We start from the raw sequence: 13060 nt of genomic DNA, 5'->3' as shown, positions 1-13060 counted from the left end.
AAAAGTAAATAAAGTTGTGTTTTTGAGTAGATTATGTATGTTTGGAATCTGGGAAGTATTTTCCTATGTAATTTACATTAAATATGATATTTACAACAGAAATACCATCTGCAGTACCATTTACAATAGCCAGAAGAAACTATGGTATACCTACACAATTGAATACTACGCAGTTGGCAGGAAACTGATATCATGAAGATTGCTTATAAATGGATGTACAGGGAAGATTATCATGCTCAATGAAATCAGTCAGAAGGAAAGGGGTATACTGATTGAACTACCCCATTTTTTGGATATAAAAAAAACAGAATATGAGACTAATACCCAAGGATAGCAGAAAAACAGGCCAGGAGAATTGGTCAATGGTTGGACGCTTGCCACAAGTGCTGAAGGCGAGCATTTGGAATAAAGAAGGGACCGTTATGACAATGATAGTTGGAAGTGATTACTCTGGGTGAGAACTGAGTCCTGAAAGTAGGTAAAGGAATAAACGTGAGAACCTCTCCCTCTCTGTATTACAATCCATAATGCCCAAAGTTTGAGAGAGAGAGAGAGAGAGAGAGAGAGAGAGAGGTGCCTGCCATAGTGTAGAGACAGCAGGCTGTCAGGTGGGGTTTGGGGTTGGGAGAGGGAGTGGTGGGAGAGAAACTGGGGACATTAGCAATGGAACTGTATACTAGTGGAGGTTAGGTGTTAAAATATCCTATGATTGAAACTGAATCATGAAAAGGTTTGTAATTTGTGTCTCCTGCAGATTCAATATAAAAACATGATATTTTGTTTCTACCACCATGACTAACCTATGAATTTGCTGAAATTTATTTTTATCACCTTGGCTGGGCTCATTTCATGGATGTCTGTGTGGTAAAATTTTTTTTCATTTTATGCGGACTGAAGAGACAAAAATCGTAGGGTAGGGACTTCTGGTGGAAGGAGAGAAGAGCAAAAAACACCCTGTTGACCACACCTCAGCAGGGTCACCTAACTTGCGTGATGACAGACCTCCTTCACTGATTTCTTCTTTTGTAATGTGGAAAAATGAAAAGACTTTGCAGGCTGACAGGGGGTTGTCCCCTCCAGTTCACACTGTTTTCATTTCGATCAGAATTGTTTAAAGATTATTTGAAAAATTTGGAGCTTAATGATTTGTTCTCACATATTTCCCCTACATGGTGTCAGTGGGCATTGATCCAGGAAGGCCAGCATGAAAAAGTTGAGGTGTATGTCTTAACTACCAATGCCAACACTACTGTAAGTATGGAACCCAAAGTACAATAGTAAAACTTCAAAATGTGTTTGTCAAGGAAATCGGTGGGAATGCAGGGAGAAATGGGTAATCTGTTGGTGGAAGGATGCAGACACTGGTGGTGTAATTAGAATTGAAATATTGTATGACAAATCTCCATTATAAATGATTTTGAAAATCAAAATTGCCTAAATTTTTAAAAAAAGAGAAGTCAACTTACGTCTATATTTCAAGAAAGCTTGTCTTAGCAAATTTTGGCAGGGAGACCATAGTTGGTAGAGAGAGGGAGAAAGAAAAGGAGATTTGACAGTTGGGAAGAGAAGCCTGGATATCATGGAAGAGATGAAAGCTGATCTAAGAAGATTTGGAGCCATCAGAGTTTAGTGAGTTAAATGGTGAGAACATTGCAGTTTAGATACTTAAATAGTGAGATTGGTTTCAGTCATCAGCACTGTATATATAGAAAGTGTTCAAAGACCTCACAGATATTCCAGCTATAATAACTAACAAGGGAAGCGTTTTTTTCCTGAAGCACTATGTAAGGATAATATATTGCCAGGAAAATGATAAAAAGTTGGTTCTCTTATTCACAGATTAATACATTAGAGATGAAAACTTTTATACAAAGGAATCCATCATCTTGTCCTGTTTTTCTGTTTTCTTGTCATCATTCCATTCTCCCCCATGACCCTACCTAATCATGGCTCTCCACATTACTCAGCAGTGTTACCACATAGCCTCAGAGCATTTGTTAACTGCCGGTAGCTCACAGCTCTCATGCCCCCCATCCAAGCCAGAGCCATCCTTCTGAAACCATGGATATTTGCTGAAGACCCGTTCTTCCTTGAAGTGGCAGTCATGGTTTACCTCTTCTTAATCATTGTGTTTACAAATTTAGATGAATGTCACTATACTAGTGACAGGGATTTTCCAAACTATGGTAAGCATAAACATTTCCCTTTCCCCCACGAATTTTGGGCTACTTTTTTTCTATCCACTGCTAATAATTTGTGATAATCAGGAAAGAGTACTGAAGTAAAAACAGGGACATTTGTCAATTTGGTGCCATGACTAATCAGTCTTAGTATAAATATATATTTTCTAGAAATATATATTTTCTAGAAAATATAAATATATATTTTCTAGAAAAAAAAAGCAGAAGAAAAGAAGTTGGTTTCTAGCAAAGAATGCCAAACCTCCACCAAGAAATCCTTTGAAAATAAAAATTCTGACTATGTACTGAACATGAATGACACTCAATGCCTCTTTTGCAGACCACAGCACCCGAAAGGAGAGAGAGAACAAAAGGGAATGCCCTGCCACAGAGGCAGGGTAGCATGGGGGGGATTGGTGTGGGAGGGATACTGGAATACATGGTGGTGAAAAATGGTTACTGGCGGAGGAATGGGCATTTGATCTTTGTATAATCAAAACCCAAGCACAAAAATTTGTAAATGTACAACTGTACATCATGGTGTTTCACTAATAAAAATTTTTAAAAAAATAAATTAAATATTTTTTTTGTCTGCGAGAGATCAGCAGATGGGAACCTGAGTGAAGGCAAAAGATTAAATTGGTTGACTTTTATTTTTCCTTGAGCATATTAATTTGATTTTGGAGTCAATTTATATGAGAGTTCATCAAGACACAGAAATTTTTAGTGCTTCTCTTGTTTAAAAGTATAGTGATAGACCATATCTCTATCTCACATTATTTTTATTTCTGATAGTTTGACACAAAAGATACGTCAAAATCATAGATAAATGTAAATTATTTAAATACTTTTTTGATTATGTAAAATTACCTTATAGAATTACATTATAGAATTTCATAAATTTTAGGATTATGCAGAATCAACGTGCATGTATCATATTACACTCACTACTGAAAGGCCTACTCTGTCATTCACCATAGTTCAGTTTTTCCACTTTGATTATACTTTTCGATCTGGTAACTAAATAGTCTCATAGTTCTAAAGTTTGTTTTTATTGCTTTGAAAAGATCAAAATTATGCAATTTTCAACATTGGATGAAACTAGAGGATATCATGCATGTAAAGTTAGCCTTAAGGAAATGAACAGATACAGAGAGATTTTTCTCATATGTGGGATGTAAAGAGACACAGCAAGGTAGAAACAAAGGTTCAAGAGCAATGTAAGGGGAGAACTGATCCACACAAATGAGTCAGGGGATTCAGAGTGAGGGATTATGGGGGATTGGGGGAGAGGGAGGGTTTATTCTTTGAGAGAATGAGGAGTGAGTGTCATGTTGGAATTATGTGTATGAGAAACCATTGTTAGTTGAATTATAAATCATAGAATATAAATAATGTTTTAGACGTTTGTCTGTCTCATTTTATTCTTTTAATTTGTTTTCTCCATATGCCACATATGCATGAACTTGTATGATGCCTATCTTTCTCTGCCTGGTTTATGTCACTAAACATAATTTCCTCATGTAATCCATTTTATAAACAAATAATAAGAAGATTTCACTTCATACAACTGAGTAGTATTCCATTGCTTTACCACCTTTCATTTTCAAAATTTGTGGTTTAAAAGATACAAATATTGGTTTTAACAATGCTCTGGTGTTTTAAAATTTTTAGTTTAGTGAAGCTAAATAGATTTTACTGAAAAACACTCAGAAACTTGTGAAACAGGTGTAGGGTGGAATGGAATATTTGTTCAAGCGAGAACAGTCATTTAACAAAGCAAGCAAAGAGAGACATAGAGAAAGGAAGCACGGTATTTCTTCTTATGAGAACAAAAGCTTGAGGACCAAGCCCACTCTGGTAGTTTAGGAATAAGTACTTGGAGTGGTATGAACTTTACTTGTGCACTTTAGGGGAGAACCTGAGTGAAACTATTAGAAGTACTTTCAGGAGCATGATAAACTGGAGTCTGCAGTTGGAATGAGGTTGGTAGAGAGTTCTTTGGGGAGATCCGAACTATGGAGAACAGTAATATTATAACATTAATGATAGTATCTTACCGTGGGATTCCAAAAAATCTGTAACAGTGGCGTTAGAAATGATAACATTCTTAGGTATTTGGATTTCCTGTGGAAACAACGGGAAAGCTGAGTTTATGCTCTGGATGCCTCTGCCTGAAACAAGGTCAACAAATCATGAATGAAAAATTACAAGTTACATGGATCAAGGATTCTGATCCCAGTGGAAGGCTAGCTTTCGGGTGGACAATTTCTACTGATGGCCTGATGTAGATTCTGATCCTGGGATACGTAACAGAAAGGAGGTAGTGACAGGTATCCTCAGAAGTGAAGCCTCTGAGACAGAATTCATTCATGACAACTTATGGGTTATCAAAGTTTGCTCATGGCTGCTACCATTATAACATGCCATTCAATGGTTCTGTGGTTTCGATTTACTGTGTCAATTAAAGATGAAGTTTCTAAATCGAAGGTAAAAATCTGAGGCCCTCAAGATGATGAATTATGGGGAGGGGGGGATCTGGAGCGATAGTTCAGCAGGTAGGGCATTTGCCTTGCACACGGCATACCCAGGTTAGATTCCCAGCATCCTGTATGTTACCCCCAAGCACCATGAGGAGTAATTCCTGAGTGCAGAGCCAGGAGTAACCACTGTGCATCGCCACGTGTGACCCAAAAACGCAAGAAAATGATGATCTGGGATTGATCCTTAGCATTGCAAACAGCATTATTTTCTAATTTTTAACTTTTTTCTTTCTTTCTTTCTTGCTTGCTTGCTTTTTTGTTTCCCTTAGCTTTAATGTCATGAAGGGATCTTCCCACATTTTTCTCCATATATCTTAAGAATTCAGGTATGATAGTGAGGTCTTTAAGACATTTGATCTGACTTTGTGCCTGGCACTATAAAGAGGTCTGAGTTCATTTTTTTTGCATGTTGCTGTCCAGTTTTCCCAGCACCAGTTGCTGAAGAGACTTCCTAGCTCAACTTCATATTTCTTGAGCATTTATGAAAGATTAGGTAATAATAATCTGAGGGCCAGCGTCAAGATATTTGACTATACTCCATTGATCTGAGGCCTGTCTTTATCTGAATATCATGGTATTTGGATGACTACAACTTTGTAGTAGGAATTGAAGTTGGGGAAGGTGTTCCCTTCTTCTTTTTACCAAAGATTGCTTTAGCTCTTCATGGGAGTTTATGGTTGTGTATGAGTTTCAAGAGTGTTTAATCTATTTATTTGAAAAATGTTATGGGTATCCTTTTAGAAAGTGCATTAAATCTTTATATAGCTTTGGGGTGTATTGCCATTTTGACAGTGTTAAACCTCTCAATCCATGAGCATGGGATGTGATTCCATTTACTCATATACTCTATTATTTCGGGAAGTAGTGTTTTGTAGGGTTTTTTTTTTGGTATAGTTCCTTAACCTTTTTAGTTGATTCCAATATACTCGATTTTCTGAGGTATTATTGTGAATGGGATTGTTTTTCTCTATCTCTTTTTTTCTCTTTCATTATTAATATATGGGAAAGTCATGGCGTACCAGATATTGATTTTGTAATATGCTACTTTACTAAACAAATCTATTGTTCCCAGGAGCTTTTTTGGAGATTCTTTGGGATTTTCTAAGTATAGTATCATGTTATCTCTAAATAGTAAAAGCTTGAGTTCTTCCTTTTTTATATGGATGCCCTTGATATCTTTTTTTTTTAACGAAATCATATGGCAAGTACTTCAAGTACTATGTTGAATAGGAGTGGTGAGAGTGGGTAACTTGTTTTATGACTGATTGTATTCTGGAATTCTATTTCATTGATTTCTGCTCCAAGCCTTTGGTTTTTCCCCGTTGAGAATATTACTTGCTGTGGGTTTGTGGTAATTTGCTTTGACTATATTGAGGAAAGTACTTTCAACTCCCATTTTGTTGAGAGTTTTTCATCATGAATGGGTGCTGGAACTCATCAAATGATATATCTACATCTATTGATATGATCATATGACTTTTATCTTTATTTTATTGAGATGGTGTATTCTGTTGATTGACTAGAGAATGTTAAGCCATCCTTGCATCCCCAAGCTAAACCTACTTGGTCATAGTGTGTGATCTTTTGTTGAGTTTCTAGATTCTCTTTGCTGGTATTTTCTTGAAAATTTTTGTATCTGTATTCACAAAGGAAATAGGTCTGCAATTTTCTTTTTTTGTGGTGTCTCTGTCGATTTGAGTATTAGGGTGATCTTTGCCTCATAGAAACTATTTGGGAGTATTTCTGTTTCTTCAATTTCCTGGAAAATCTTAAAAATGTTGGCAGCAGTTCCTCTTTAAAGGTTTGAAATAGTTCACTATTGAATCCATCTGGGCCCTGGATTCTGTTTGGGGGTATAATTTTGACCATCATTTCAATTTCCTTGTTAGTGATAGGTTCAGTTATTCCAAATCTTCTTAGTTCAGCCTTGGGAGGTAATTGGAATCCAATAATTTATCAATTTATTCAAGATTCTCTCATTTCCTGCTGCAAAGATTCTCAAAATAATCTCTGATGATCCTATGGATTTCTGTACTTTCTATTAGGATACCCCCCTTTGCATTTCTGATTCGATTTATTAGAATTCTTTCTCTTTGTTTCTTTGAGAGGCTTCTCATGGTTTAATGATCTTATTTATTTTCTCAAAGAACCAGTTTTTGTTCTTATTGGTCTTCTGGATTGTATTTTGGGATTCTAGCTCATTGATGTCTGGTACAAGTTTTATTATTTCCTTCCTCCAGCCTAGTTTGGACTACTTTTATTGGTTATTTTCCAAAATCTTGAGCTCTAATTTATTCAGGTAGGCCCTTTCTTTCTTCCTGATGAATTCTGGCAGAGCTATAATCTTTCCTCTTAACACTGCTTTTGCTGTGTCCCACAAGTTCTGGTAGCTCGTGTCCTCATTCTCATTTGTTTATGGAAATTTTTAATTTCCTCTTTGATTTCTTCCCTAAGCCAACGGTTGTTCATTACTTCCCTTAAAGAAAATATTTCCTTGCTGAGCTTCAGTCTGTTTGATCTATCGAGAAGTGACAAAGAAGTGTTGAAATCTCCTACTAGTATTGTGTTACTATCAATGTTTTTCTATAAGTCTATTAGAAGTTGTTTTAAAGTATTTTGCTGGTCTGTCATTAGGATCATATACATTGAGGAGGGTGAGTTTTTTCTGATGTACATATCCCATGATCATTAAGAAATGACATTCACTGTCTCTGATAACCTTTAGCTTGAAGTCCATGTGGTCTGATACTAGTATGGCCACTCCAGCTTTGCGGAGGTGATATTTTCTTGAAAACTTGTTTCCCAGCCTTTTACTTTTAGCCCATGGGTGCTTTGATTGTTCAGACATGTTTCTTGCAGGCAGCAGAATGTTGGGTTCAATTTTCTAATTCATCTTCCTATTCCGTGCCTCTGAATTGGCACATTTCATCCATTGACATTGAGAGAGATTGTTGTTTTGGGGATTTGTGCTCTCTTTATGTATAATTTTTGTACTTGTGGGGATTGTCTTAGCTTAAAGTATACTTGTTAATTCTTCTTGCAACAAAAATATGGAATGCTTTACAAGTTTGCATGTTATCTCTGTGCAAGGACCATGCTCATCATTGTATCATTTCAATTTTAGTATATGTGTTATCAAACCTAGTAGGAGTAAATTTTTCCATATTTTTCGCTTCTTTTTACTTTGAGTGTTGTCCTTCTTCACTCCTATGGCAGACAATGATTCCTAATCAAGGAATGTATTTCAAAGCAGCATGAATAATAAATAGATTTAGAATTTTAATGTCCCAGAAATAAAAATATGGTTTTTACTATATTATCGTTTACCATACACTAGGCATCAGTTTTACAAAATAATTCTTTTGGAAGATGGTATATGAGTTTGTTTAATGTTGTTCCCTGAATCCTTCATTAAGGACATTAAAATAGAGCCTTTTGCTGTTCTCACCTCAGTCCTGTGTACATCTCCAGGAAAAGGTGAATGGTGTTGTCTGTACTTTGACCACCTTGAATGTATGTAGGATTTTTCTCCTGAAGGATGAGGTGAGGATCATATTGATGATTTCATTCCACCTTAAGTTCACCTTGAACGGAAGGTGAGACTCATGAGGCTCCTATAAAGGACAGAACAAAGGGTCTCAGTGAAGTTTAATGGCCAACTCATATTAACAACATAGATGACTCAAAGTAACCTGTGTGCATCTTTGTGTGTAGTGAGTTTCATATCTACTGATAGTGATTGTCAGTCAGGACAAATGGGCAAAACAGACCTGTAATTAAAAATCTAGTTCTCTGAGCAGAGTGGGGTCTCTGAGGTGATTGAACAAGTGTGTAGTCATTTATTGCTAAGCACATAAGTATTTTGAATGATGTGTACTTTTCGATCTAAAATTAATTTCAAATATGTCTAAAACGACAGTGTCCTGACCTCGCACATGGCTTTCGTCACCGAGGCCCCTTGGAGGTGCCGGGGGTGAGTTTCCCTCACCGCCCGGATTAGAGCCCCGGCAGCTGAAGACCTCTGCAACCAGCCATAGGTACGCTTAAGACCACCCTTCCCAAGCTTGAAGGAGCCTCTTGCATGAAGGAACTGGAAGAGGAACCCAGATGTGCGGGACCGGGGGATGAGAACTCCATGGCTGCTCAGATCAAGACTGTGCCCCCTCCTTCCAAATCCCCCATCTTCTAATAATTAAGTGCTACAACCACGAACTGCTCCTGGATCCATGTAATGCCATCAATGGCCAACATCCAGAGACTGGATCTTATTTAGAAGACAGCAACTCTGATAGTCCAGTTCTCACTCTCAGAGAACCTGGTAGGCTTCTGTGAGTATTTTGCCCGCATGGCGGAGTCTTTGTTTCTGGTCACTGTTTCTTTTTAGGTACAGAAGCTGCTTAATTTAAGATAGTTCCCTTTGTTTATCTCTGTTTCCAGTAGCTTGGCAAGTGGCGTGTTATATTTGAAGATACCTTTAGCTTCAATGTTGTGGAGGGATTTGCCGACCTTGTCATCAATGAGCCTGAGGGATTCTGGTCTGATGTTGAGGCCTTTGACCCATTTTTATCTGACTTTTGTGCATGGTGTTAGGTAGAGGTCTGAGCCATTTTTTTTTTTTTTGCATGTATCTGTCAAGTTTTTTCTGCACCGTTTGTTCAGAAGGACTCTCTTGATCCACTTCACATTTCTTGCTCCCTTATCAAAGATTAGATGATTATATATTTGAGGGTGTGTGTCAGTATATTCAATCCTTTTCCATTGGTCTGCAGCTCTGCCTTTGTTCCAGTACCATGCTGTTCTCATTATTATCGTTTGTAGTAGAATTTGAGGTTGGGGAAGGTGATGCCTCCATTTTCTTTTCCCCAAGAATTGCTTTAGCTATTCGTGTGCGTTTGTTGTTCCATGTGAATTTCAGGAGTGCTTGATCAATTTCTTTGAAGAATGTCATGGGTATCTTTATAAGGATCAAGTTGAATTTTTACAATGCTTCGTGGAGAATTGCCATTTTGACAATGTTAAATCTCCCATTCCATATGCAGTATATATGTTTCCATTTCCTCCTGTCTTTTTTAATTTCCTGATGTATAGGTCCTTTACCTCTTTAGTTAAGCTGATTCCAAGGTTCTTGATTTTCTGCGGCACGATTGTGAATGGGATTGCTTTTTCATGTCATTTTCTTCTCTCTCATTACTTGCATATAAAAAAGCCATAGACTTTTGGGTATTGAGTTTATATCCTGCAATTTTACTATAAATGTCTATTGTCTCTGGGAGATTTTCGTAGAGATTTTAGTATTCCCTGAATATAGTATGATATCTTCTGTGAATAGTGAGAGATTATTTCTAAATTTCATACATGAAAAACCCTTAATATTTTTTTCTTATCTATTTTCTCTTCCAAGTACTTCCAGTACTACATTGAAGAAAAGTGCCAAAATGAATTTTTACTTAGCACATTCTGTCTGTAAATTTCTATGCTAAGAACGGTGGAAGAAACAGTGATATCTTAGTAATTTACAAGTAAATTATAAAGACAGATAATTTAAAAGAATTTCTTTGTATAAATTTCAAAATGTGTAGCTTTTATTAAATATATTAAGAATAAATTGTAGGTCTTGATTATACCGTGAAGATTATTTTCCTGTTAGAAGTTACCCTTCTAAAATGCAATAAAGAGACACATTTTGAAAATGTTGATTATTCGTTAATTCATTCAATGAATGTTTGTAGTCTGGTTGTGCAGTGCCTGCAGAAGTCAACCTGTACCCTCAGGTGAGTGCATCAACAGTCTGATGGTGTCTTCATGCTTCCCGATAACCTCAAATGGCCACTGTGCCTCTGGCTGGCTCCCAACAACTCAGGACTACGTTTCCCGAGAAATTAAATTCCCGAAAGATATGTGGGAGCCATGTTAACAAACCACCCCAGGCTCAGATATACAAGCTAATGGATTGGTCTTGTTTCAGAAAACCATAGACATATCTGGAAGATATCAACAGCCACAGTTAACCTTGGACCTGCAAAAGGCTGAAGACACTAGGGTAAATAAGAGGGAGGCAGGTTAGTTTGGTGCCCACCCAACCAGAACCCAGTGCAGCCACTAGCTCCCACAATCCAAAATCGCCACCATGCTCTCCTCTGGTTTCCATCGTCTCAGGATGGCTCTCACTGAAATATAACAGCTGAAAATTCGGATATGCGGGTTTTGTGACTGAAATCTCCAGGCTTTCTCTGGGCAGGATGGGCATCCCACCCCTACTGCCCTGTACTTACGGAAGCCTCAGCAGTCATTTCCATACCTCAAAGCTACTCCAGGCTTACCTTCCTGATAAAAATGCTAAATTCCTTGAACAAACATGATGACCTCTTAGTACCTGTACGAGACCCTTAATGCACAAAATAAAAAGGAGACAGAGAGAAAGAATTAAAAAGCCTGCTATAGAGACACACTGGGGGTTGGGGTAGGGTGTTGGGGGATGGTTTTAGGGAACCAGGAATATTGGTTTTGGGAAATGTACACTAGAGGAGGGACTGATGTTGGATCGTTGTATGACTGGAAGCAAATTATGAATAGATTTGCAATGGTCTATCTCACAGATATTGGATAAAACATTAAAAATATATATCCTTCATTTGTACCTCAGAATACTGATGAAACTTTAAAACCCAGCATATCTATTTTTGTGTTCTCTGTAGGAAAAAAAATGTTACTCACCTGTGTGCCAATTGCTTGTAGAAAGCTAAACACAAAGATATATCAATGACTGTCTTTGGCATGAATACTGTAATTTCAGCTATGTTATGTTTTAGAATCAGTTCATGGACAAGACGTCAAGAGGAGCAGTGGCAAAGTGCATCAATGTTGAATGGATAATGTTTCAGGAGCTTGCAAGGGAGATGGGAAGATTTGGCATGAGTAAAGGGAAGAAACAGAAGAGTAAAGTACTAATAAGTATCATGAGAAAAATGCAAGGGAGGACATTTCCTGGCAAGTGTCACACTCTGTTGAGATTTTGGTGAGGATAAGTATTAGAAAGTATCTTTCCCATTTAGTGGTAAAAAGGTAACTTTGATGGGTGTATTTAAAATTTACTTTAACGATTAGAGTTAACAAGTGATACAAAGTTACAAAGTTGCTCATAATTGAGTTTCAGTCATCTAATGTTCTAGAACCTTTCCAGTATATTGGGGCATTTTTGAAGGAATATCCCTGGTGCGAAGACTAGGGCATCTGAATCTTAACACATTTCACCAAATATATGATCTGTACTCACATGATTTACACTGTCTCCCCTGCTCTTTGATTTATGTTTTCATGCAATATTTCCTTGTGAACCTCACCTCAAGTGAGGCTCCCTAATTAAGACAAGTACATGTTTCTGGGGCACTACATATTTTTTGGTTGCAGGGGGAGTCTCTAAAGCAATGCTCAGGAGGTGTGGGGGCCCCACAGACAATTTTCAGAAAACGTGGCCATGGTGCTAGGGGTCCTCTGAGGCTATACAGCCTTTGATACTCTTGCAATCAGGTGGTGCTGGGAGTCAAATTGAGTGCATGTGAGACAAGTTCCATAAGCACTACACTATCTCCTGTAGCCCTGAGTATTAGATTTATGTCATCATTCTGAGGTCCTCCCTTTTGTCAGAAAGCAGAGACTTATGCAGGAGAAAGTGGAAGAGACTTTAGGGTTTAGCTAGGTTGACTGAGTAGCTGGTGATACCATTAAGATTGGAACATAAAGTAAAAATAAAACAAGAGCCCCGTGCCTTTTCCCGCTGAACTTGACACCCTCCACAGGGGTACATCTGCGGACAACACCTGCAGCAGCTCCTTTGGACTATCCATCACCTAATCAGCCCTCCCCTCCAGGTGGATAGAGGGAGCACAAGCCAGGTTCACCACTCCTCCACTCCTCACCCGCAGCCCCTCACCTTTTCCTGCAGAACTGGACACCCTCCAGCAGGGCACACCTGAGGCAGCTCCATTGGATTTTTCATTGCTCCTCCTACATTCCAGGATCCTGGGTGGGAGTGACCCTGGGATGGGCCAGGGGCGTGACCACCATATAGGGAGCGTTTCTTCCCAGAAGTGGGCGTGGCCTTCTCCCGGGTGGCCAGCCACAGTTATATTTCCCAATCTGGGCTCTCAGGACTTTCATCTCTCACTTTGTCGCCTAATACCGACTAAAAATTTCTGACCACCTCTACTAGAATACAACAACATCCCACTCGCCTACTCCATTTATAACAAAAGACCTGTATGAAATGTGCTGTACAAGCTCAAAACTAAAAAGTACCTCCTCCAAAGCGCAAATCTCCACCACAAGGAGAATATGAAG

At 38.1% G+C, this 13060-nt stretch overlaps 1 pseudogene; it reads right to left on the bottom strand.

The window, feature by feature from the left end:
* Positions 1–7767: 7767 nt before the first annotated feature.
* On the bottom strand, positions 7768–7864 carry LOC130040962 (uncharacterized; annotated as a pseudogene).
* Between the last annotated feature and the right edge of the window lie 5196 nt (positions 7865–13060).

This window comes from Sorex fumeus, unplaced genomic scaffold (genome assembly GCF_029834395.1).
Source record: "Sorex fumeus unplaced genomic scaffold, SorFum_2.1 ptg000095l, whole genome shotgun sequence".
Classification (NCBI taxonomy): domain Eukaryota; kingdom Metazoa; phylum Chordata; class Mammalia; order Eulipotyphla; family Soricidae; genus Sorex; species Sorex fumeus.
Note: the sequence above shows the minus strand (reverse complement) of the source record. Positions and strands in the feature narration are given on the sequence as shown.